General features: G+C 34.6%; 1 long non-coding RNA gene across 1 annotated transcript; it reads right to left on the reverse strand.

Moving 5' to 3' along the window:
* Positions 1-2,865: 2,865 nt before the first annotated feature.
* On the reverse strand, positions 2,866-17,776 carry LOC125693489 (uncharacterized). Its single transcript, XR_007377122.1, has 5 exons — positions 17,736-17,776; positions 13,197-13,314; positions 7,461-7,678; positions 7,067-7,170; positions 2,866-3,768 (listed from the first exon to the last, which is right to left on the reverse strand). It is a non-coding gene; the product is annotated as an uncharacterized LOC125693489 (long non-coding RNA).
* Between the last annotated feature and the right edge of the window lie 6,911 nt (positions 17,777-24,687).

Genomic DNA, 24,687 nt, shown 5'->3' on the forward strand with positions numbered 1-24,687 from the left:
TTTATTCCGACAATGAAAACTGTTATAGTAAAATATCATGAGGTGAATTTTCAGAATAGAAATCAATCTGGCCTTAAAAGAGAAATGTATTTTTAAACACTAATTTTAAGAATTCATCTGTTTTTTAATAGATAATGAGTTCAATAAACCCAGACAAGATGAATATACACAATTTTTAAAAACGGCATAAAGAAAGAAGAAAAATTTAACTATATGAAGAACTAATGAGGATACAACATGAGAATTGTTTCATTATTTCATTTATTATGTCTTTTGTTTGAATAAACAAAACCACAATATTTCCCAGTATAAAAGAACAATAATCTAAATACAATCAAATGTGACTAGAAAGATTTCTTTCACTGCAGATGGATGGCAGATTTCAGTTCTACATGAGTTAGAACATCCTGTTAGGATTCTGAAACCTTAGCCAGCACTGCAAAAACTATCCTCTGTTTTTCTGTACTGAAATGGTCTCAGTATTTTGAACGGTTAGTGTTAGCATCCATGTTATTATCACCATGTAAATGTAAAGGTACTGTCATTTGTAAGTGTTCTCTGCTTTCAAACAATAAGGTATCTTCAAGTACGTATATCACTAATGCTTGATTTGCTGGTATTTTCACTTCATAATTTTATAGCAAAAAAAAAATAATGCTATATAATGCAATTAATAGGATGAGCTTGGAAGATAGCTGCTTATTAAGTCTTTAATGATTAGCAATCTTTGGCCTTAACTCTAGAATTTCGTGACAATGAACTTAAATGTTAATTCATAGTTTATAACAGGATATCAGTTTCACACTTCAAGAATCCATCAATTTTAATGAAGTATTGACTCTAAACAATCGATAAAATTTGCCATAGGAGAATGAAGTAGTGATGCTAATAATTACTGTTTTAGTGCTATCTTTAAATGACAGAAGATTGAGTTCTGTACTTGATGTAAGAAAGTCAAGAGATTAAACCTGCATATATTTGTCTATGCTGCTGTTAAATAAGTAAGTAGAACTCATTTACTTGCATAACCTGATATAGCTCTAGTCTATTTACCAATAGCAATATAATCACTGAGGTAGAGAGCTAAGTACAGGCTCAAAATCCAGCTGGGAACATGGGCAGGTCTTTTTGCTCGTTCATATTCAAGCAAGTTGAAACATTGCTTTTGACAACCGTGGAGATATATCTAAACATTGTAAAACTTCAGATAAATTCAACCACATCACAGAAATGAGATTCCTGTCATCTATAGTTGATACTGCTGGATTCAGCAGTAAGACTTTTTTCTAAACTTGGTCTTACTATATAGGGTAACAAACAATAAACCAATCATTACATGTTACACAATCAACCATGCATCACAACAAAGCTGCTAGTCAAAAATTCACACAAGTGAAAGTAATGTAAAGATGCGTCTGCTTAAAAGAGCTGGAAAGGTAGCTGCTTTGGGTATTAAAATATTGTGTCTCTCGCTCCATCTATCAACACTGGAAAAAGGATATTTAAATAAGTCAAATAAAAATATAAATTAAGTCCTTGAAGAAAGCATTTGAACATTGGCATGATGTTACGTACATCAAGGGAGTACAAAACAAACCTTGCAACAGTTCTGTGACCCACATTTTCTTGTTTCCTCAATGATGATGCTTTCTTAAGTGCATCAGTGTCAGGAGCGGAGATTTTTCCCTACCGTTCTTTAACTTTGCATATTAGATGAGATAAAAAACCAATGTGTTTGTATTTGGTTGGTTGGTTTTTGTTTCATTTTAATCTGCTTTTAATTACAGCTGTTTCATTATTTTCTTAATTTATGAAAAACCAAAAACAAAAAGCCTCATGCCATAAAACTAGTTTATGACTGATGTTTCAGTTTGTGAATGACAGATTTTTTTTTATTGTGGAATGGCAGACACACTTAGTGTCCTTTGATGTGTACAGTTAAAAAAACATTTCTGAATAAAATTTAAGGTGTCTGCTCATTGACACTCCAGAACTCAAAACAAAGTTGCAGTAAATTATTCATTGTGAATTATTTGTTCAGCTCCACTCACTATACCTTTGGTTAACTTGATTACTACTAAACAGACTTTTCTGAAATATAATATATTCAAGGACTGAATCAAAAATAGAAAGGTAACCTCCACTGATACCATGAAATCTAGGAGGGCTTGAATTACAAATTCTTAATCATCTCTTTGCATGGATCATATACTTTTTTTTCTTCCTCTAAGTTTTATTTGTGTTTTCATTTCTTTTTAAAAATATATTATGTATATAAGTCAATGTCAGCAATCAGCGAACTAACTTACAAAAAGAATTTAAAACCTCCCGATTTTATGAAATAAAGATCCCTTCTAACTCTTAATTTTCTGAGTATGAGGTAAAGGTTTCTCTCTGCATTTTCAAACAGTAAATATGATAATGTTTTAACTTTCAGCTGAAAGTACATATTAGACAGCTCTGCCACAAGAATCAGAAAACTCAGAGCTTTGGAGGTTATTACAGTTGTTGACTGCACAATACCCCTATTTCTCACATTTTAAAGAATAATTGCTTTCTCGTAGGAGCAACAAGGCTCTTTCCAATTAACTTATATGCATTTTAAAAGAAAACTAGAAGTTCTTTTTGAAAAGAGCCAAGATATCTCCATAAGGAAAGCCTGCAGCAGCTGGTGGCAACCTAGTTCAAGATGCTGCATTTAAACCTGTGGTTGTCTGTCATTGTCTTAAGGCTGACAGATCTGTCAGGAGTCAAACTTTTTTTTTTTTTTTTAAAGTCAGTTGTTTTGTCTCTGTCCTGTAAGATTTCCTCCCCATGTATATAATATAACAAGAGAAGACAACGTTCTGAAGGTGACACAAAATAGCAATTAAGAATAGTTTAATATTTTTCTCTTTTTTAAGCCATGCTCAAACACATTGATTTCTTACAGTCACTGGCAGAAATGGAACTTTTACAATTTAGTGAGCCGCTGGAATGCTGTTTACTGTAGGTTGCCTACAACACTTCATAGACCAGAGAAAAAGACAGACACCAATCCTGAATTCTATATGCCCTTCCAAACACATTTTGAGTGGGGGAAAAAAAAAAAACAAAAAACAACCAGAGCAAGAAAGAGCAGGAAACTTTTGTTCAATGTTCCACATACTCAAGCTCTTTAATTTTAATATTTTTGAAAAATATTATAAAATGCTGTCCTGTGATGATTTGACTTTTGCTAATAGATTGTATATATACATTTTTAAGAGCACTGGTAATAAGACTTATAAGCAGATTATTAATAAAAGATCATTAAGGTTTGAAAAGACCTCCAAGGTTATCCAGCCCATCTGTCCACCTACAACCAATATTGCCCACTAACCATATCCCTCAGTACTACATCTACCTGATCCTTAAATACCTCCAGGGATGGTGACTCCATCATTTCCCTGGGCAGCCTGTGCCCAGTCACTCTGAGAAAGAAATTCTTCCTAACATCTAACCTGAGAAAATTATGACTAAATATGTCCATTAGCCACAGTTCCTTTTTCTTTTTTTTGGTCTTGTATTAAATGCAGAGGTTGGTGGCCCTGCCTGTGGTGGTGGGGGGGGGGTGGACATTCATGATCTTTGAGGTCCCTTCCAACCTGGACCATCCCATGTGTGATTCTATGCTGAGAAGTTCCAGATGGGACACTGCTCCCAGTTTGAATGCACCTGAGAAATGCTTTTCCAAGCTGACACAGAGAGAGGATGAGATCTGCATTTCCTCGATCATACAAGCAGCCCCTGGAAGAGATATGTTGAAGGATCAGTAAAACAAGTGTGTTTGCTAAACTGCTTCGGCAGGTGCTGTTGATCAGTGTTAACTTAATCATGGCTGTTTCTTGAGGGCTGCTGAAATCACTGTGTTCCTTCCTGAGCCTGCAACCTGCTGGGAGTGACTCTGTCCCTGTGTGGGGCTGGCTGTGCTCCTGCCTTCTGCTCTGGGCAATGCAGTTTGCACCATGACCCTGCTACTAATCCAGTGAAATAGTTTGTCACTTTGGCTTCTGAGTAATCAAGAAAAGATGAGCATGCATTTTCTGCCTAAGGTACATACTGTATAAGAATGTGTTCATATTGTTCACTAAGACTGCTTATTTAAAAAGTATATAAGCATCTTTTGCTTCTAGGTTTTGGGTGTTTTTTTTTCCACTTGATAAAGATTTTGTGGAAGCATTAACAAAGCTGCTGTCAGTTACTGACTGAATCTGCGTTTTACATTCTGTTTCCAACTTGGCACAAATCCTAAAATTAATAAAATGATGTGGTACTCCTCCTAGTAATTAAAGCAAGATGATTATTCTACAATGATAATCCTCTTAAATAGCGAGGCATATAAAAAAATGGAAGGATAATTCTTTGCTTAACAATGAGTATATTGGTAAATAAAAAAAATAAATTAGTTTTGAATTGATAAACAGGTAATCCTGTTTGTTTTAGTCAGAATAATGAATCTCCATTCGGGTAACAAATGAGCATTTGGTTTGTGACCCTGAAGATATAAAGTGGAATTCAGATAGTCCATGTGTTCTGAAATGACTGTTTTATCGACTTGCTGATTCTGAGCCTAAAGCATGTAGCTAAGGATAACAATCTGTTTCATCCTTCTGACTTCATATGTTCTGATAAATACTAAATAAATAAAGGGGTAGAAAATATTTCATTTGGAAATCTGTTTTTCTTTTGAACTCCTAAAACTTGTAGTAGAGCTGACTATACTATAAATGTTACACAGATCATGGATTTTTTTTTTTTTGCAAATGTATATTTGATGCTTGTTTTTATCTTACGTGAGCAGAACAGCTTTCTTAACACAAGCAAAATTACCTCTAGCACAGAGGCAATCAGCCTTAGGCATGAATATGTCTCAGAGGTAAGCAGCCCTCTGGTAGAGAAGGAGATGAAGCTGCCACTGTGGCATGTCAAGTATACACATGCATCCTGCCACTTGGTTTTAGCTAGGGAAAGTGTGGCAGAGAGAGTATTAAAGGACTTAGATCCATTTACCCAGCTCATGCAGCTCACAATGTTTAGGCTGGTCGTTGTGGGGGCATTAAGAAATTTCCCTCTGCTTCATATGTAAACAAGATGGCAGAAGTTAAAATAAAATAGATGGGTAACAGGCAAGTGTTGTTTGGCAACAGCAGTATTCTAATTACCAATCGTACTGAGAAACAGGTGAAAAATTCATATTCAAACTAACATAGCAGGAGCTTTACTACAGAACTAAAGAGAATGAGTTTATCCCTAGCATAGCATTGCCTACCTAAGCTTTAAAACTTTTCCTCTTCAACATAAAAAAAAGCAGAGATCACTGCTACTTTCTTATAGCTCTATTTTGAAAGTAAAAGGCAATACAGTGGGAGAGAGTCAAACTGTCACTTGGAAATCTACACTTACATATCTATCATTTCTGTGTAGCTATTCTTTCTCCTTTGCTTATCTCAGATTACTGCTTTTAGAGCAAATGAACACATTTGTTTTATCCATTCTCAGCTGAAAAAATCACACCTAGACTTTATTCATACAACTCTAGAATATGTTAGGGTACGTTATTCGAACAACGATGTTCAAGTTCACACAAAGCAAGAACAGATAACCTAAGAAACCATAACCTAGAAAATCTCCTGAATGCTGAAAGATCTTATTATAATTCCTTATGCTGTTCCTCACTTCTGAGCAGATGTTTCTTCAAAAGTGTGAGTGTGGTTTGAACACAGAAATGGACATACTGTCTCTCAACAGGACTGACTTAATCCAATTTCTGATGCTATTAACACTGACAGCTTTTAGAGGAGCAGCTGTAGTTTTGATTTGTGTTCTCGAAGAATTTCCTCTATCAAGGAACATTTCCAAGTATGACAGGACACACAAAGCCTTCACAAAAGGGATCCCTTATGAAGCATAAAATGATAGGATCAAGGGATTACAGGTGTTCAACACATTTCTATTTTAAGACAATATACAACTTCCTGGATTCTTCACTCCATTTTGTCTATTCCAATCAGTCATGAACTCTTGAAAACATTCTCAGAAAGGTAAGTAGTGGGAACTTCATAGGTGAACTGCTAAGGGAGCAATTAGATTGATCAACTTTATATAAGTAATTTAGTTCTGTATTTAGATTCTGGCAAAGAGTATAGAGGGCTTAAATGTTTCCATTAACACTTCACTATATGCATTAAAGACTAAAAAGCTACTGCTTATTTCTTTAACTAAGTAAACTTGACAACTATATTGAAAATTATAGTGCATCAATGGTAATTCCTAAACCAGAGAAGAAGAATAGTCTTAATAGGGTACATCACTTGCAGCTCCCTGCGATCACTCTTAAAAAGATAAATCATAAAACTGGTACAGTAGTATGACTTACAGGTCAGTGATAGGAGGCCTTGGAGATAAGTTATCTTCTTCATAGAAATCTTTCAGAGAATACTATGTCACTATTACAGTGTAATAAATCCAAACTGAACTTGTGTCAAGACCTACTATAGAGATTTTTACTGTATAGAGGTTATAAGCAGTAGTGCTTACAACATCATTATCTTACGGTCTTCGGGAATACCAACCTCTAAACAGCTTACATTATTCCAATTCTCTTTACTGAAGATATATAAATAATATTAAGAGGCTTTGTTCAATTGATCCAGAATCAAATGGGAATAACTTATGAGATTATTTCTTTACCCTTCAAGTAAAGAGCTGCTCAGAGACCTATTTGGCCACATTTACATTAACTTGCACTGGAAGTCAGTTGAGATACTATCATGAATTTATAGTAAAATTGGGTTTACTTACTAGAGATTGACATAGTTCCCCAGGTTCTGGAAACCAGAAACAGTCTTTAACTGCCTCTGTGTGCAACCTTGACAAGTTCATGTTTTCATGATCTCAAGGATTTTTTTGTTTTCCTACTCCAAAATAAGGCAGTAAGACTCTCAGGTAGGCAAACACTAGAAACTAAGTTTAATGAACCATGAGTCTAAATGAAGTAAACTACAAAAGTACTTCCCAGAACTTTTTGACACACTTGTGTTCTCACCTTATTCTGTCACTCAGTGTGACAAATCCAAGACTGGTTTGTGGAGCTGGACATGATAACATCTCGGACATACTTCCTTACTGAACCCAGAGAGGTGTTTGCTTCTAATAAGAGAAAATTTACTTTAGCCTTTCCCAGAGCACAACACATCTTTTCTTCACTTACATTTTGCTGTTAGCAACAAGGCTAAAAATTGATGAGACAATCTGTCTTCTAGACAACTAAGACCAGCCATCAGACAAAATTTGCAATAGCAGTAACAGACATAGCAGATAGAAAAAAAAAATATACAAAAACAATACCTTAAAAAAAAAAACAAAAACAAAAAAAAAAAAAACACACAGGCACTGTAGAGCAATAGCAAGCAATAAAGGAAAAAAATAAATTGGCTCACCCAACAACCACTGACAACTTCAGAGAAGTACAACTTCCATCTGGAAAAACACTGCTTTTTTTAGCTGCTAGTCCTTAAATGAGGTTGAGAAGAGGTGGATCCAGGCTCTTTACCTTCTGATCATTCAGGTGTATTGCTTGCACCTGAGCTCACTGGGTTAGCCACACCTTCCCACCTGGTGCTCAAGAATTGGTTTAGGCTGTGACCTGGCAATTCCACTGCACAAGAGAGAGCAAGCAAGGCATTGCAGGATTTAAGGCCTAGTATTTTATCTGGTAAACTGTCATAAAGGATGAATGCGATGTATAAGACAGTATACTAAAAAGTATAACTTTGAGGTTTTTTTTTTTTTTTTTTTTTTTTTAAACTAAGGTCAATATGAAAAAAAATAAAATACTTTGCCCAAAATACACATTCTGATTTGTTAGAACGTTATTTCCAACTCTTTGATGTTATTCCAGAATTGCTGTTTTTCATTTTGAATGCTTCTTTGTAAAATTTTGGCATATTGTCTGTCTATAGGTTTAGTTACAGTAACAGATCACAGGCTAGAATGACAGTAAAATTGCAGTCTCAAAATAAAAGAAAGTCCACCCCATGCCCAGAAGAAATTATTTTTCCTGGATGAATGCTTCAGCAGACTTCCCAGTGGTACCTCCTCAGGCTGCTACTGCCTGCTAGCACCGCTGAACTTGTCAAGTGCTATTGGGAAATGTCATAGATTTCTTTGACTTCTCCTTGTTCGGATCCTCAACAGGAGAAGACACTTCATCTAAGATTAAACAGTTGTTCCGTACAAAATATCTTAATTACTAGAAAAAACAAAATAAAAACAAAACAAAAAAAAACCTTGTGATTTGCCATGGAAACTACGTTGACAGCTAGTGAAACGATGTTTAACATGTAGTATGACTGAATCCCTTGCTCCTATTCTGATCAAGATGGAAAGTTTGATGTGAGACATAATTGTACAATATCTCTTAGAAAATCCTTTTACATGACAGCCTTGTTAAATATCTTGTTTTGTGGTACATTCTAAAGGTTTTAAGTTAACTTTTCGGCTTTTTTATTTCATGTTAAGAGTTTCAGAAGGAAGAGAAAATAAGCAGTCTGTGAAGCTCCAGATCTCCTTATTCACTAAATAGGTGTATGTGATAATTAGTTAATTTGCTTGTAATTCTGAATATGGGAAGCTGATATATCAACCAGAACTGTACAAAACAGAATGACATATTATATATACATATATATATATATATATAACATATAACATCAGAAAATACAAAACCAAATAATAACAAAATAAGAGAAAAGAGAATTTTCAGAATAATAATTAAATAAATAAGTTTAAGGATGAATCTGTCATGAGCCAGGTTCAAATCAGATATCAAAGACTTACATATGTATTTTATGCTAGCAAATGTGCTTGGAAATGAAATGTATCTATAAGAGTAAATATCAAAAATGTTTCTATTAGCATATATGAATAGGAGCAGATCTATAGAGAGCAAAACTGTTAAATATGAGCATTCACACTAAACAGAGTATCAATATCTTCACTCTATCTTCTGCTGAGGTTTTCTCTTGGAGAAATTCAGAACATGTACCCTAAAACATCCCTTATGTAGTTTTTCTTGTCTGACTACTCCTGGAGATACTGCTTCAGAAATTTAATCTCAATCCAGATTAACATGATGATGCACTTTTTGTGTTTGCAAAAAACCACTAAAATAGACACTGTGATACCTTTATTTTCCAGTATTGTGAGTTACTGATATCTGAGGCTCAAATTATAAAGCCCTCAGACTGAAGGGTTTGGGAATATTGTCATTTTTTATTATTTTTAATTCTTAGTGTTTTTCTCTTATTCTTTTAAATATTATGTGAATTATATGCTCAGTGTTAAGCAGTAATTTCATATATCATGAGTATTTGTATGAGTAGAACATGATCTGTGGAAATTAAGTTCAAAATACTAGAATGAATGAAGTCACTGAGATGGAGAAAATTCTGACTGATACTGAAACAGCCTTAAAATAGTTTATGGCACTATCCTTACCAAGCACAGTTGCCTAAATTAGTTACTATGCTAAATGTAAAAAAAATAGGATACCTATTTAAGCATAACTAGTGTAATGCTATGGATGTGCTACCAAAATGTCTCAGAAGAGCATCTGGAGGATGCTTGTGGGGAGCATATGTATGAGCTTGAAGAAGCATATGTATGAAGTGAATTTTTTTGCAGAACAGATGTCAGATATGTTGAACTGTGATACAATGTAGATCGTTTTATTGGCTTCCTTGTAAGGGACAGTTTTTAAAAGAACACTGACTAATCTCTTTTACTTTCTTGTACATCATCAAGGGAGAGAGATAAGTCAGTGACCAACTTCTTGAAGGGATGAAGAACTCCTTCGAGGTGAAGGGAGGCCAAGAGAAAAAGGCCACTTTCCTTGAGGCAAGGTAATAAGAGGTGGGGGGAGCATCCAATCATGGGTTTGGATGACTTTTTTTTTAAGCTCTTGACAACGGAGCCCTTGACATTTCTCTTTTTCCTTTCTGAGGCCCTGCCTCCCGGAGGGGAAAAAAGAGGATGAAAAAACTCATAGGAAATGTAAGTGATCTTTATTGACCTGTGACTTTTGTGTAACCATGGCCTCTGGCATGTGACTCAATGTGCATTTCTTGTCAAAACAGGTAAGGGAATTGTGTGCTGCCCTGAAGGAATGTATAGTGTGTGTCTGTACAGTGCTGAAAGGCATAAGATTGATGTGAGGGCTGAGGTGAGAAGAGGAGGAATCAAGAAAATGTGAGAGGAAAGAGTGATTATAAAATCAGTTATTTTTTGTTTCCTCAGTACTGACAGCTGATGGAGGATTCTCAGAGTTATTGAGGTGTTCTTTTTGTTTTGTTTTGTTTTTCTAACCCAATATTATTCTTGTTTTATCACTCAATGTGTGGTGTGTTTTAGCAGTGGTGATGGTTGCAGTAGGTCACATCTGCCTGTGCAGATTTTTACTAGTGCAGCATGTAGTTCATCACTGCATCTTGTTCATCACTGGCACAAATGCATGGCCAATGGTAGTGACTACGCTGAAAAATGGTGTTTTCTACCTGAGAATTTGCTCTATCAAACAGTGTTCTTACGTTGTCTGTATCTGTTGCAGTTTCCATGGAAATATGTAGGAGGCATTACTTCCAGAGTGACCGATGTAAATATCTGAGTTATACTATACCTTTTGGATTGAAGAAAGAATGAGAAGAGAGCATTTGAAGGAGGATTTTAGGAACTAACTTGAAAAAATGAAGCATATGAATAACATTAACACAGGAGTTTTATTGACCTTTTGACCCTTTTGAACGAGTATTCTGTGCACTACTTTCTGAGATTAGTTGACACATTTACAGACCTTGTCAAAGAGAAAAGGAAAGAATCAGAGTGGTGGGAGGGGAAGACAGTTCACTGGTCCCTGATGTAATACCATCATCCAATCCCTGTGTGGTTACTTTCTCTGGTCTCACTTCATAGAAACATTTCACAGAAAAAGACAATTTCTCCTTGTGTTTCAAGCTGACTCCTGCTCCCTTGCATCAGATTTACCTAACTGTTTCATCCTGGGAGCAGCAAGATCAGACCTGAGAGCTCATGTCAGCAGCAGCAGTCTCTCTGCCAGATGTGCCTATGGGGCAGAGAACAAAGTGTTTGCAAGCTTGCAGGGGCTTGTTTTCCATCTCTCAAAAATGCTCACTTCCGAATAGCTGACACTAGCAGCTCTACTAAAGTGTCCCACAGAACAATCAATCTGAATTGCAAAATATCCCATAAAACTGCTTTGTTCCCACTGGTATTGCCCTCTGCCCCAGAATTCAAACCTAATTTGAGGAACACTTTGAGGAATGGAAATTCAAAGGAAGTTTCAGCACAAATATATTGAAGACTGATTTATAAATCACAAAGGGTGCCCTGTTTCAATGCTCACCCCACCTTACAGAGTAAGGCACTCTGGTTTTGTGCCTGTATACTTCATGAGCACATGCTGCATTAGGTGCTTCAAGGTAAGGTATGCAAAAGGCAAGGAAAAAAGAAAAAAGAAAAAGAAGGGAAAAGAAAAGGAAAAAGAAATAGAAGTTATAAGAAAAAAAGTTATAAAAAAAAGAGGGCTCAGGTGTGAGTACTGCACATAAGAGCCTGTAAAGCCCTCTCTTCCAGGTAGGATGTACAACTGATAGGCATATACTGCAGTTTGGTGAATAACCCATACCACACTTTTCTCACTAGAGTGAGAAATACTTAGGGATGTTGTTCATTTATACTTAGTGAATACTCAGGGATGGCTGTTCACTTTACAAAATTAGTAGGAGCTTTTACCTATACTAACAATCAGGCTTGATTCCATGGGTTGAAACTGGGATTTGGTGTTAGATCTCCCACTTCTCAGTTAAGTGTACTAAGTATTGGCTTACTCGGAATTCCTTCTCTCAGAATTTCTCTCCTATTATAACTATTCCATTTTTTGTGTAAACAATAAAATATTAATTAAGCTAGAGGAAAAAGAAAGGAGGCAAGATTAACTCCATAGCCTAGTGATTAGGGCAATCATGTGGGAAAGTCAGATTCACGTCCTTCTTCACTCAATTATTTATACCAAATGGAATAGTGTCAGCTGGAGAGAGTGAAAGATTTACCTCTGACCACGCTATAGCCTAATGGTTACAGTAGACTCTGAGGAGGTTGACAAACCAGACTTAAATCCCTTTGTCAGTCAGAACAAGGGAGGGTTATGAACCTGGTTCCACAGGAACTAGCTACTAAGCTGTATTGCCTGATATTTTAGGTTTGTTTATTAGGTTACTTTAGGAAGTGTTCGTATAGATAGGATAACCAGAGGAATGTTTGGGTTTGTATGTGTGTGATGTGTAGTGGTGTTTTTTTTTGTTTTTGGTTTTGTTTTGTTTTTGTTGTTGTTGTTATTTTCACTATTTTAATATAACTGTTGACTAGGAGGTCTTGTCATACGGTGTTTATATTACACGGTAGATAGACCTGTTTGTTTGATCCAGGAACAAAGGAATTTCAGAGAAAAGGGCAAACATGCTCAAGAATAGCTAGTGACAGTCTGGCAGGGAGGTATTTTGTAACACAGTGCTTTCTATCCACTGTCATGTAGGTACATTATGGCAGAAGAGGTAAGGAACCTAATATTTCCAGAGGAGGAAGTTCCAAAGAAGAGACATACAGGTTTGGCCTTAGTCCATCTTATATAGGTCATTCTGAAAGTAGTGCCTCCTATTTATTTGAATTACAAATTCAAATTTGTAATTACAACAGATACAAAGAAAATGAGAACACTATTTGATAGAGTAAATTTTCAGCTACAAAATACTATTTTTCAACATAGTCACCATCATTACTTTTGGGGCAGCCATTGTAATTTGTCTAAGAGAAAAATGCTATATGACCTTAAAGAAAGCTGGTTTTTGACTTTCAAAGTTTTTCCTCCAGACTATCAAATCTTCGGAGATCATGCCTTCATTTTGTTTCTCACTGCATGAGATTGTACTTTTGGGTCACCTAGCACTGTAATAGTATTTTAAAACTGCAAGTGTTTTTGGACCTTTACTCATATGACAATTGCCCAATTTATCTATCTGTTTATATTTTCAAGAAAAATGACATGAGCATTTTTATGCATCAAGTATTATGAGAAAATATCTGTAAGCTGTACCGGCACTCACCCTTCAGGAAATGGATGTCCTTGAGATAGCCAGCTACTCTGACTTCCAAAATCCTCTCCAGGCTAATTCATCCACTGTCTCCACTCCTAATAATTCATATTTATACAACCACAATAACCTGTAAGGGAATTAATGGATAAGTTAAAAAAATAAAGAATATCACAGTATAAATTTACCTTCTTGGATATAAGTTGAAATTCTTAAAGTTTGTCACCATTACCGTACTTATATTTCATGTCTGTCTGCAGCAAATCACAGGTGTGTGGTATATGTTGCAGAAATTATCTTGCAAATAAAATACAGCCAAATAGGTTGTTTTACCTATGAGGTCTGCTTTTGCAATGGGTTAACTTCCACATTTGTTAAGAGAAATATGGGGGAAAATTCACTTCTAAAGACAGAACTGAAGATGCTTTGCTGTAAGACTAGGGAGAAATGATTGCAGACAGATTTTGTCAAGAATTGTGCATTGTACAGATCTGGAAAAGTGAATGAGAGAGTTTAAAGCAGATCACTGCGGGAGGAGTAATATTCTTGGGAGCGCTTATCCTGTCTGCAATAGTTGTAAGCAAAGTCGTTGAAAGACTCCAGCAGAGAATAGAGAATTTCCAGAAGTAGAAATAAATAGAAATGCTGTGTTTCCTTGAAAACTCAAAATATTCTCTTCCAGTATATAGTGCCTGCAGTTTCTTCTGGTGAACTCTGCTTCATTAGAAAGAATCCAAACTGATCATCAAATGACAGTAGATCAGATATACATAGGTATCTTACTATTATTCTGAATTTACTGATATTATAAACAATACTACATGATTGGATTTTTTTTATTTTTGTTTTTGGACAAGTGAAAGTTAGATAAAATTAACTGATGAATTTAGGTGATCACTAGGCTGCCTTGGGGACAGATCTTTTGTTATCATCTTTAGAAGGCTGCTGTGGAGGTATTATATTAACCTAGGCGTTTAAAGTCAAGGCTAAAGTAGAGAACTGAAGAGACAATCTTCTTTGAACAAAGAAGAAATGTATTTCGTATGTCAAACACCTGCATATCAAAAGTTTTGAGAACGTTATCTTTACATGAAAGGAATGAACTGTTGGTATTAAGACTATATGTACAGAGGCTCATAAATCCGACCTGAGCAAAGTGTACTATTCTTCCTCTATAGCTTTCTGCCCTTCAGGATTTCAGAATGATTTAATAATGGAAAAATACATGAATGTATGAAAACAGAAATTGTTTCAGATTTTATTCCTCCAAATCCACTTGAAACTTAGGGACAGAGAAAGCAATGAACACAGATCCTTAAATGGCAATTTCCTATCAATATATAGAATGAAAAATGTCAGACACGGTCCACTCTGCTCTGTCCTTCCGCTTATGAAGAGACTAGTTACACTAGAGACAAACTAATGGCCTAACCCAAAGTGCACTCAAGTCAGTCAATATTCAGTTTGTTGATGTGCTTTGGATGAGGCAGTGACAAGGGTATGCTATTTTTCAGTAAATCTTCTAGATTTGGATCAGTGAATCTTTTTGCCTTTTTTTTCTGGACCAAGTAAGAATTAATATTTTCTAACTGCTATTATGTATACTTTTCCTATATGGGCATGGATTTCCACCCTCAGATTTCAGACTAATGTCGTCTTAGTTCATAACTATAGAACTTTTTATTTGGTAGAGTCTTTATAAAGAATGAAAGCCAAAACTTGAAGTAGCAGATAGTGAATCACGCAAGTAATATGAAAAGGTAGGGTTCCTCCATTTCTGTGGGGATATTCATGGAATCATGACTCATTCTCTCAACACTGTCAGAAACACTCAAAATCAAAAATTTCAGGTTAGGCAAGAATCTTAGTGATAGCAGCAAAGTTTATTCATTACTGCAATAATGGGCTCACGCCCCCTATTGGCAAGGGGGAAACTGCGCCCTGGTCTCGAAATTCATTCCATTGTATACCCTAAACCTGACGCAGGTAAATGCTCTCCTGGCACTTGCTCATTGGTTGAGAGTCTTGGGCTCACAATTTCCCCGATGCTGTTGCTATGGTACATTTCCATATAAGGCCCCTTACCAACCTGTTGTTTCTTGGGTATGTTATGTAGTCTTCCGTGAAGATAGGAACGCAATAATTACAAGAATGAGCACAGTCGTTCTGTCCTGTGCTAGGTGCTCTCTCTACTCTGCATATTTGTCTTATCTTGTACCTGGCTCAATTCTACACCAATCAGAGCACCCCAAATCTTAACTTTTTACTCTGTTCAGCAACTTTTCTTAGTGGAAGAAAAACAGCTATTTCACAAGAGGGTTATAAGTTCAGTAAAGGCTTATACTACATTCAGAAAATACTGGAAGCTGGACGCTTCTACTGCAAAAACACAATCTACTTCTCACAATATTGATCCACTATAATGGCCACATTCCATGATCAGGCAATGATTTAAGTACATAAGTATGTGTTCTGTCCCACTGAAGAAATTTTATATTGTGTTTCTAAGAGAAAAATGAAGGAGAATAAAGAAAGCAAAATCTATTTCAAAAGCAAGTAACTATGGTAGTTTGCAGAAGAAAGTAAAGGCAAAATGTGACCATCTGAAAAGTAAATAGGTAAATGACCACCTAGAGCATCCTCAGATTTCCAAATATTTGTGTTTCGAGATACGCTCAGAATTCTACCTCAGACTTGCAACAAAATTCACTGTTTCTTATCTTCTCTATTGTGAAAAACAAGATTTTCCAAATTCCATAGCTACAGTCTTGCCAGATTTAATTTTATACAACTTGAAGTGATGTGGTGTTCAGCAGCTGTCCCGAATGAATGTAACTGTACATGTATATTAATGCTACTTAGTACTTTTTGCAACTAGCCCTTGGTAACGTGTCAATAGTAATTAACGTCTTTGGAACTAAAGGAGAGTAACAAAAATATGATGTATAAGTACTGGTTTATAATAGTAGAGGTACTGAGATTGTGGAAAAACATTTATCTACAGAAAAGTAAAAAATCAATTAAGCTATTTTAGAAGTAAAGATTTTTTTCCAAGGTTATGAAGATACATGTTAGGAATCTAAGTATTGTTAATAATGCACTTTAATAATATATAGTACCACATTCATGGCTCTCGCTAGTGAAAGCTAACTAACGTGCAAAACATTGGATGAATATAGATACTCAGTTCTGAAAGAAAAAAAAAAGATTTTATTCATTTTGAAGAGCTATGTCATTGATGAAAAGTAAGTTGCAAACAATCTTCAATTACATGTTGTATTTAGAGTACATTTTACAAAGATTTCAGGAAAGGTGTCACCTTGAGCACATAATTTGCGAAGATAATAAATGCATCCAACATGTTGATGGCTATACCTTCCATAGGTGCTTTGCATTGCACAGCTCCTCTCTACATATTGCCTAACACTTTTGGCCTCAGGCTCTTCCTACTTTACCAAGCTCCTCTGTCCCCTTCTTGAGTCATACACTGACACAACCAATGAATTCCTATTCTCTTATTCTCTTTGCATGACTTTTTTTTTTTATAACACAGAAACCTCAGTTCTCTTGTTCTGCGTTGATTATACCTGATACCTACATTATCACAAAACACTATGTGCAATTTATCTTCAGGCATATTTTCAAAGTACTATGGTGAAAATATATTTCTTATGCCCCTACAAAAACCCGGTGCCTTTTCACATGGAAGTATGAGAAGTACACTGGATATGTTCTCAGGGGAAAATAATTGTTTGTTTGTTTGTTTCCATTCCAAGACTCTTAATTTGGTAAAGTCAAGGAGAGCCTGCGAAACTGTGTGGACTTTCCCACATAAATAAAGAGATTCATAACTACTGATACGACCTTATAAATAAATGTCTTCAGGTTCATTATAATTACTTACTTTCTTTTCCTTTCTCCCTGAAACATTTGTCCATAGAAACATAGTTTGATTGTCATAAACAATAGATTTGCCTATTAATGAACAGTGCTTGTGCAGGCTTTGTTCCCCTTTGCCATGTGAGAATGAATATACATTATTTATAAGGATAATATGAAAATACCACATTTTTGGATAGCACAAATAGTCAGAAAAGTATGAAATCTGTCAGTATTGTTTGACATATTTTAATATGAAAATTAAAGCATTACACTGTTTTTGACATTTTACGACCTCCACCTTCATTATTAAAAAAGGAATTTAAATTTATTTATTATCTACATCATTTATAATTTGTCTTAGAGTACACAAAATAACTTTAAGTTATACTGTGATTAATGTTATCTATTTGGGGAAAGGTCATTTATTAGTTCCAGCTCATGTATTTTTTTGTGTGAACTGTGTTGAGAATAGAGCTACATAAACTGATATAACTGATTTACTTTCTTTCTTTTTTTTTTTCCTGGTTGTTTTTTTTTTATTAGTCTGTCATGCTTTTTTTCTGGTTATGTCACAGAATGGATTATATTCAGGTCACTGAAAAAAAAAATGAGATTCCCTAAAACAAAAATAAAGCAGATCTAGCAGAAGAATTGCACAAACAAAATTACCTGCCAGTAGAGGAGAGGTATCAACTTCCTCAAGTTCCCAAGATGGGTTACTGCAAGTATACTGCAAGTACTGCAAGTATACTGCAAGTACTGCAAGTATACTGCAAGTACTGCAAGTAAATGGGCACTGCAAGTTCTTGAGTTGAGTGCTTGGAAGTTCCAAATGCTACTGTTGCCATGGATGAAAGATCCAGGTACGGTCTTCCTACAGAGTAAATGAATGTGCACATGCAAATTCATTTCAAAGATAATGTAATGACAATCTTCCAAGAAACTCTGATTAAGCCACCTAGGATATGTCACCACTTTTGCCCATAAAAATCAAAGCAAAATTCTTTCCAACACCATGAAAATACTGGAAAGAATGAAGTTATACTGAAGAAGTTAAATGCTGATCTGACCAGTTAAATGCTGACCATCTGATGAAGGTCAGAACTCCAAATATTCTTGAGATGATTTCAAACAATTGAAGCAAAATGGAAAAAAAAAAAAAGTAGTGTCAAAAATAATCAAATAGTTGTCTTCTGCCTTAAAACTTTCAATTGTCAATAAATAATTTTTTTTTGTTGTTTCCATATCTTATTTAGTTGAATCAGTGGGGAAGGTGGAAAATAGATGCAGTATAAGCTTGCATATATAACAACAATAACTTTGTGTTTCCATTTTCTGGACATGAAAGTGCAAAGAATTTGCTATATGAGATCAATGTGTAACATAAACACAGCAAAGATCAGCTTGAGTTGCACACTGATTTGCCGTACACCTTCACTTTTGACATTCTTTTTTCATGATCTGTACAGTTTTAAAAATTCTGCACTTAGGTTCTGTTTAAGGTTTGCTCACAAGCTACCTTTTTAAAGCACTTTATGTTTTCATCATTTCATAATATTTAATGTATTACCTTGCTTGATTGCTTCTGCTTCAATTTATTTGTGTATATTATAGTTTAACATCACAGCTGGATACATTTAAGAGCTTTGATATTGAAAATACTTTTGTATGCTTACTTCTTATGGCAATCTTGAATTGGTTTCACATTGAAACACGCATTACTTTCTTATTAACAAAAGAAAAAATAATTAGCTTTGATACACAATGGATGAAAAAAAAATTTTTGGACTAGGACATTAATTTGGAATCAAAACTTCGGGAAAAACTTACCCTCAGAAGAGTAGACTTGTTTTCTGCAAATGACTTTTCAGCGCAATAAGCATGCAGCACTTAGAACTTGTCACCAGCTGATGTTACTATGTCTTTTATGTCTTCTAACAGTAAAATTATCCTTAAGAGCATCAAGTATTAAGTAGGCCCTATGTGGCTGTGCAGCTGCTCCAAATGTTTTGTTTGCAGTGTTGGATGGTGGACGGAAAATTGTAGTAAGGAAGGTTAAAGAATGCAAAGGGCAACATTTCAGGCTGAGATAGCATGTTGTTTTTCCATTGCAGTCATGCAAGGCAGACGTCACATTACAATGAGGGAAGGTAATCCTTTTCTTTATACTCTGTATCAAAGATTCCTGTGGTTATTTTTACACTATCAACAACGTACGGTAAATCAAGGGTGGATACAGATATTTTTTAAAGAAACTCCCATACATAGTATTTTTCAGGATGTTTCCTTTGAACTAGCCTCCAGTACGTTAGCTGAACTCTCAGAGCACATTTTTCCCATCTGGTTCCATGGAGCAATTCACATGCTCCAAGACCAGTTTACTATGTAAGCAGATAGCACATAGAGAAGGATAAAATTATGTTTTCCAAGATTACTTAAGAAAATAATAATGTCAACAGAGCCCAACAGATCTGCAGGGACTAGCTTGAGATGGCAGTCCAAATTTCCCAGTTCCTCATTGGTTTTTTATTGTTTTTCTTTTTCTTTTTTTTTTTTTTTTTTTTTTTTTTGTCTTTGTGGAAGTAGCTTTCTCTCTAGACCATGATTAGTGTATTAAGTACTTTCTCTAGTTTGCAGCTTCAGATGATGCACTTATGCACTAGACATCTTTTCAACAGTAAAGTCCCCTAGGAAGCAATACACTTAAGAAAACATAGACCTAAGATTTTTCATGGGCTGATATTGAAAACAACTACAAATGTGAAATATCATCAAAAGTCAGTCTAAATGACTTAGCAGAGACATATATATCTAAGAAGTCCACAACTTCCATCTCTCACAGAATCTAGGTCACTTCTCTTTAAGTTATCAGAACTGTTCTCTTCTTGACTGAACAAAACATAGACCTCAAGAGAGAATATCTCAAAATCTTTGCTAGATTGTCCTGTGACATCCAATAGTGAATATTTTCAATTATTTGAAACAGATTATTATTAGATAATATCTATCTAAGCTATAACTTCACTGAATTTAGTTACTTTACCTGAGATAATACCAAGATCACCATCACTTCACTCAGTTTTCAAGTACTTGACTGTGGAAAAGCTGTATGTAATTGTTAAGAATAATTCAGTAAAAAATAAATCATTATAATACATATAAATGTAATCTTTAAAATGTGAACAGATGGTATTAATTTTAATTGATGGTTTGGGTTTCTTTTTTACAATATAAAGTTGATATTGGTCTGAAGGAAGCAATGGCATTTGAAAATTGACTGTTATTCTCCTTAAAAGTCTGAAATGACATTCCTCTCCCTAGGCTTATGCAGTGACAAACATGCTTCTTTTATTCCTGAAGTACAATGAATTAAAACTGATTCAGAAAATAAATAATATTTGAATGATATTGTCAATAGCTTAGCTTTGCTTTTATATCCATGATAAATGATAAGGTTTCAGACTGTGAGAAAAAATTTTCACCACTTAGTAAGAAAGCTCACCTCTATTGCTTCAGTATATATGTATCTACAAAATATATATGCTTAAACAATGCCAAGTACAATAGCTAATTGTCATTAAGTGATTCAGTGAAGAATAGTGTTTAAACTTCCTGATAAAGTTAAAATATCAATAGAAAGGAAAAATATATATGTTCATTTTTTTTTTTGTACATAGTTTAAAATTACATCAGAGTAAAAATTCATGAGTTTCATCTGTTTCTATATACCCTTGCAAATTTCCCTACAGGAATAAGAAGTTCCCCAAAGATCAGAAGTATTTATTCCTTCTTATCCAAAAGTCTTGTGACACCTGCTGTAAACATTACCTACACAGCCTCTCAGAACACAAGTTTTTGACATTACTGGTCACCATAATAGCTGGCATAAATATGATCCAATAATTTTGGAATTAATTGTTGAAAATGTCATCATTAAGCTATTCTGAGGCATGTTGGTTTCAGATTTAATATTTACCATTAGTTAAATGACTTTTTAAAATCATATGCAAAATTTGTGATGGTTTGCACCTCTGTGTATAAATTTGCATCAGAGTTATTGATTTCTCTTTACTAGGACTGAAGTTCTACTTCAGTTGTGAGAAAAACAATGATTTAAAAGAATACAGCTCTCCTTTCTAAAATGTCTAAGTGAAAGTGAAGTTTGCCATTGAAAATAAATCCCATACAGACGAGTAATTTTCAAATTTATCAGGATTACTAGCTCTCTTTCCATTAGTGTGAGGATGAAACAAAATAGTTACCAAGAATAAAAGCTCAGCTGAACTGCAGCAGCCCCATTTCTAAGAAATAGAAAATTATTCTCTTGAATTTGAATGTCAGAAGACCAGTCAAAGAAATGTAAGATTTTTCTATCATACAAATCTTGCCAGCACAAATTAATTCACGTACCTAATATACCTTTTTTTTTTTTTTTTTTTTTTTTTTTTCATATATAGGACATTGGACATGAAAAGCAAAAGTTTTCCAAATGTTTTTCAAAAACAATATAATCAATCATTTCCAAATGCAGAAACACTTTGGGACTTTGTCCCTGCCAAAGATATTTTTCACAAAGACCTATTCAGTGATTTAGGGAAATAGCAGTTCCATTAGCTCTTCTGCTATTATCTTTCCAGACTTCTCTCTACCACCCTCCACAAATTACATTTGTGAATTTAAAAACAAGAATAATTCCTGCTCATTTCTTTTGCTGTCTGGGATACTATTATTATTTCCACATATTATGCTGATTATTTGAGTTACAGTAGTCAAAACAAAGATGAGGTATTTCCCTTCAAAGATTGCATCTCATTCAAAACAAATTTAACCCTTGTGTTTTGAAGTAGTTGTGAAGACTTAACTGTTGGAATTTTGTGCCTGACGATATTTCAGTTACATTCCAGTACAACTGTATAACCTGGAAATTCCAGTGCAACTGAATAATCTCTTATCTGCTGAAAACAGCTTAATTTTAATATGCTGCAGTTGACTTAAAGGTTAAGCGACCTCTTAAAAGAATGTGAACTTGTGAATAAGGGAGTTCTTATACTCTCAGGTGGCATTTTATTCACCACAAGAAGTAACTGCTAATGAGCTCCCTAGCTAGCAAAAGCTAGATGTAAAATATGTAAAACTTGAAATGTCTGGTGTTTCTGAAAAAAAAAATAGACTCAGTGAGCTTGGCTTATTAGATAAATTACAATAGATCAAAGAAGGAAAGGGTAAAACCAGGTGTCAAAAGCTGAGACTGACCAGCCAATTTATTTTCCAGTGTTATTGTATGGTATACCCTTATTAAAGTATTTAGTTAATGCAATTTGAAAATAAAAGATTACTTCATCTAAAAAGTGTGTTGTATTAACACAAATTAAAAAAAAAAAAGATACGATGTCTCAGTATACCAAAGTACAGGCTCATTATGTAGGAACCAATTTATTTCTTTTTTTATTGCTCAAATCAACCTTAAGCAAAGTGAAGAGTTCTGATTTGGAGTATCTAGGCTAAAAAATACATTTCCTTTAAGAGTTCATCCTTGAGATAAGAGGAAAGGGGATTATAATAAGAACGATGGAATGATCATACTAGAAAGCTAAATCACTGACAAGTGCAAGAGATAACCTCAAAGGACAAAATGCTTCTAAGACCAGTAAGGTTTCACACCCCTGCACATAGCCAGCAGTGCTATTCTGAACACTAAGGTGATCACTATTTTGAGTCTCTAATTTTGGAAAGTACTATAGAAGTATGTAATTGTCTATTCCACAGAGTAACCAGGCATGTGCAGAGCTACTGGCTTCAGTGATTCTTAAGCTGTTGGCTGTCACATACCCAAAGTAAGTCTGTGCTTAAAGGCAGTTGAATGTTATAAAGCCAAAAAATGTAATATATTTTATACTATATATAAATGACATATATATCTGTACAGGTTTATATTTCTGTGTAAAGTCCTCTCTATTAAGTTAATTTCAATATTAACATTTACAGTTTGTTGAAACTATATGACATGAAAATAAATGAGTATTCAAAGTATAAAGTATCAAATATAGCTAGAACAGAAGTCTGATCTTGAAAGACTTCAGGCAAAAGAAAGTATAGAAACAGGGTTTTCAACAGCTGAAACTGCAATAAATAAAGATCATTACCTCTACCTTAAAATAAGTTTTGTTAAAGGAGAGTTTCAAATATGTGTAACAAAGTGCTTCCTCCACCTGGAATGCCAGTTTAACTTTAGCTGAGCTTTAGGATTCTTAAAAAATCCCCACTTGGGCTTGAGCAGCTTCAGAGGGAAACTTGCGGGCAACAACTCTGCTCTCTATCAAACAGACTAAATTTCACCTATGTTCCTGCTTTGTTTCAAGGAAGAAAGCTTCAGTGGTGTGCAGGGATTAGAAAACTGCAGTCTGGGATTTCGTTTCCCATTTTTTTTCTCAGATGGCCTGTGGATTTGACTCTTGCATCTGCCAAGTTGCCGGAAGAAACAAAGCAATATTATATCTTAAGTAGGAACTCTCACAGCAGATACAACAAATTTTAGATGCAACAGTTGATGTCGATCTATCATTGTTTTCTATGATAGGCTTTTTAATCTGGTTTATTGCTAAATTTACTAATTACTAATTACAAGCTTGTTTTAGTCTCCTGGTATGAGAGATATGTACATACAGTGATGCAGTGCTACCTGCAGTAGATTGTACAACCTGATACGGAAGTCTCTGAATTGGAAGGTATTAATTGCACAGTTTACTTTAGATAAACAGTGAAACAGTAATGAATCTTTCCAAAATGACAAGAGAGAGCCTGCTGCTGAAATAAATATATACTAAACACTCATATTTCTTGTGTCGTCTATTGATGACTAAGTCTTATGGCACACAGGAACTTAGTTTCATGTTTTTGTTCTAAATTATACGTAGTTTTGTACTATTGTAGCTGATCAAAATTGGTTAACAAAGGGCTCCAGCCTGCTTACAGTATCATTTGGTATAACTATGTCGTGATTTCAGAGTGAGATAATTTGGAAATACAAGGTATAACATAGCTTTAGACTGCTACTAATTATATGGAATAAGCGATAGGCAATTCTCTTTTGCTTAGTTCATCAGCAGTAAGGTTTCCCTGAGCAATAACTGGAGGTCATGAATGGTTAGAAGAACTTTTAAATTTCTGTTGCTGGTAGTGGTGCTGCAGCTCTTGATTGTCAACACAGACAGCCTGGTTTTAACTTTCTATTTGTACGGTGCATCTCCTTATACTGAATTAATTTCTGCAACATTTTTTCTCTTAAAATCAATATTGTCTTATATAACAGTGCTGTCTTAGTACATGCAATCACCTTTGTCAAAGTAAGCTTTTCACTACTGCCTTGTACTATTTTTGTTTTGTAACATGCCTTTGCTCTTTCAAAACTATTAAACTCACACAAATAATGTTGTCTAATAAAGCAGAAGTTATACTGTTAATTTTATTGTAATTAAAAACATTCTATAATATCACTTTCAGCTTGTTTTGTGATTTATGCAAATGAATGTATTTGATTCCTATTCTCTAGTTATTTCTACCATTTTTTTCCCTTCCTTTTTTTTTTTTTTTTTAACTAATTGCTAGCTAATCCTATTGCAAG

Source organism: Lagopus muta, chromosome 5, assembly GCF_023343835.1.
Source record: "Lagopus muta isolate bLagMut1 chromosome 5, bLagMut1 primary, whole genome shotgun sequence".
In the NCBI taxonomy this organism is placed as follows: Eukaryota; Metazoa; Chordata; class Aves; order Galliformes; family Phasianidae; genus Lagopus; species Lagopus muta.